General features: G+C 49.6%; 1 non-coding gene across 1 annotated transcript in view; it reads left to right on the top strand.

The window, feature by feature from the left end:
• Nucleotides 1-2,409: 2,409 nt before the first annotated feature.
• The window catches only part of LOC131934435 (small subunit ribosomal RNA), a 1,846-nt gene continuing 1,755 nt past the window's right edge, over nt 2,410-2,500 (top strand). The window contains exon 1 of the ribosomal RNA XR_009385740.1: nt 2,410-2,500. This exon is cut by the window's right edge and continues 1,755 nt beyond it. This is a non-coding gene — a ribosomal RNA (small subunit ribosomal RNA).

Raw genomic sequence — 2,500 nt, 5'->3', positions numbered from 1 at the left:
GGCGGCGTAATGAAGTGTATCGTAAACCCGTTTTTTTTATAATTTAAAATGTAATGACAGAACTCCCAAAACAACAATACACATACATATTAGTACTATGGTGAATTGTAGTTGTATTAGGACCGTAATTATAGTTAATTAAGGAACCATTCATTGTCTTCGCTCTGTTATGTACGTCGTCGTTTAATCGACACGGCATATTTGGCTTGAATCTAGAAAAATTCAAACTCTAACCCTAAGGTAGACAGGCAGGGTAAATAAATGTGGGTGATCTCTCATAAAATTGTCTTCTAGGAATTATTTTTATATAGACTATCTTTTCTGTAGAGTTTAAGTGGACAAGCGCGGACGAAATAGAGCGCAAAATTTAAAATGAATTAAAAATTTTCATCAGACCGGAAGTAGGCATAACCTAGGCGCCATGTTTCCGTCGTACAAGTTTTCACCGTTGCAGTCACCGTTTCAATCGCTCTTCGTGTGGACGTGTATTATTTCTAGTCATGTGTTGTGTAGATGATTCGCTTAAGGTAGGTGTTCGGACTTATTTCTTTAATATTAATTAAACCGTATTTGCCTTGTCGGCCTTAAAATAAAGCTATTTTTTTTTCATCGCAATCGAAGTGTTAGATCTAGAATCTAGTTCCCGCCTCCGCTTCGCTAATTCGACTTAATGTAACTATGACACAACTATTAAATCTAGAGTCTCTATTTTAATTAAATAATTAGGAATTCTATCTCTAGATGATATCTAATCTATTCCCACACGTGTGTGCAAGTAGGATTTAACGTCAGAACAGGTGTGGTGGTCTAGGCGTCGCTATTTTTGACGGTAGGAATTTTTTTTTTAAATTCGTAAAATTTTATATAGACTTTATATAGCAATTTACTAAGACCGACCCTAACGCCCAGTAAATATTTAATTACCACATTGTTATGGACACGGTGTATTAGGTAGGGCCGAGGGCTATCCATAGGTACCAATTTTTAAATTTTGTGACAATTAGGAGCCGAGTTATAAAATAAATTTAAAATACTGGTTCTGGTCTTAGACTTTATATAGCAATTTACTAAGACCGACCTTAATACCCATTAATTATTTAATTAGCGCATAGTTATGGACATCCTGTATTAGGTTGGGCCCAGGGCTATCCGTAGGTACCAAGTTTATAATTTTGTGACGATTATTAGTCGAGTTATAAAATAAATAAAAAAAACTGGTTCTGGTTTGCACTACATTTCTTTCTTCTTTAACGGCGGACTCCCGGTCCAGCCCCATGGGTTACCCGTGAGCCGGGGCCTCGTTAGCCTGGACGGCTCCGATGTGACCGCGGATTGTTGTGGCCCGCCTCAGCCCGAGTCGAGATCACCCTTCCGATCGAAGGTGGACGCCATAGGGCGCCCGGGATAGCCCGGGGCGCTGTTCGTCACCCGAGCGCAGGGGCGCCGGGAGACGCCCCCGGTGAAGTTTGGCGGGTGATTCTGGTAGAGCTCCCCACCCCGATCGCAGGACACCCCTCGCCGCCCGCCCAGGTGTCGAGGTGGCCGCGGGGGAACTCGGGGCGTTTTGGCTCCCCCTTGTGCCGGAGCGGCGCCCTCGGTCCCAGAACGCCCCTGGCGGGTGATTCGCATGCCCCCTGGGGTGGGGAACGCGGGTGGGTGGTCGTAAAGCGTGTAACCGCAGTGGGGGCGGCCCCTTAGTCGGGGGCGCCAAAGTTGGCACCCCACCTGGGGCGCCCCCCGGAAGTGTGGCGCCCGCGCGAGTGAGCCCCGTAGATGCGCCCCGACACCCCCGCGCCGCCCCCCGGGTCGCGGCACCCCCGGCGCCCTCCGTGCGGGCTCCCCTCATGGGGCGGCACCCCGGTCCTCCCCGAGACTATGTACCCGATTTTTCGGTTTAACACTAGAGGTATGGGCAGAAATACGGCGGTTAAAACGGTCTGTATCTACTATTGTGGAGGTGAGTGTCGGTGAAGCCTCTATGTGACGCTAGGATCCGCGCTCCCTCGCAGCCAGCGACATGTGCCCGATCTGACCGTGCGTGGCTCAGTCTCCCGACTAGCTTCCCGGTAAAATGCGGGCTCGGCGCGCAGGTCGCGCCAGTGAAGGTAAAAGTACGTGTCCGTAGCGTGAAGCCAGCGGCGACGCGCAGTGCTAACGCAACCAAGCAGTATTGGTGGCTCGATAAAAGTCTCGCACTGGCCCAGCCCTCGGAACGGGCGACGGGTCTGCAAAACGCAGTCGGCTCGATGCAAATCGAGAGATTTCCCGGCGACGCCGTGTTTACGGTGAAGGGGGAAATGTGAGCGGTCCGATGTGAAAAAATCCGGGAATGCCGGGATCCGTTCTCTCGCTAGAGCGTTGTCTCCCGTCCCGCGATGTGTTGTGGAAAAACGTCTCGCAAACGATAGCTATCTGGTTGATCCTGCCAGTAGTCATATGCTTGTCTCAAAGATTAAGCCATGCATGTCTAAGTTCACACTGTCCCATGGTGAAACCGCGA

The sequence above is a fragment of the Physella acuta genome, unplaced genomic scaffold (assembly GCF_028476545.2).
Source record: "Physella acuta isolate Inbredline_101_S28 unplaced genomic scaffold, ASM2847654v3 ptg002824l, whole genome shotgun sequence".
NCBI lineage: Eukaryota > Metazoa > Mollusca > Gastropoda > Physidae > Physella > Physella acuta.
Note: the sequence above shows the minus strand (reverse complement) of the source record. Positions and strands in the feature narration are given on the sequence as shown.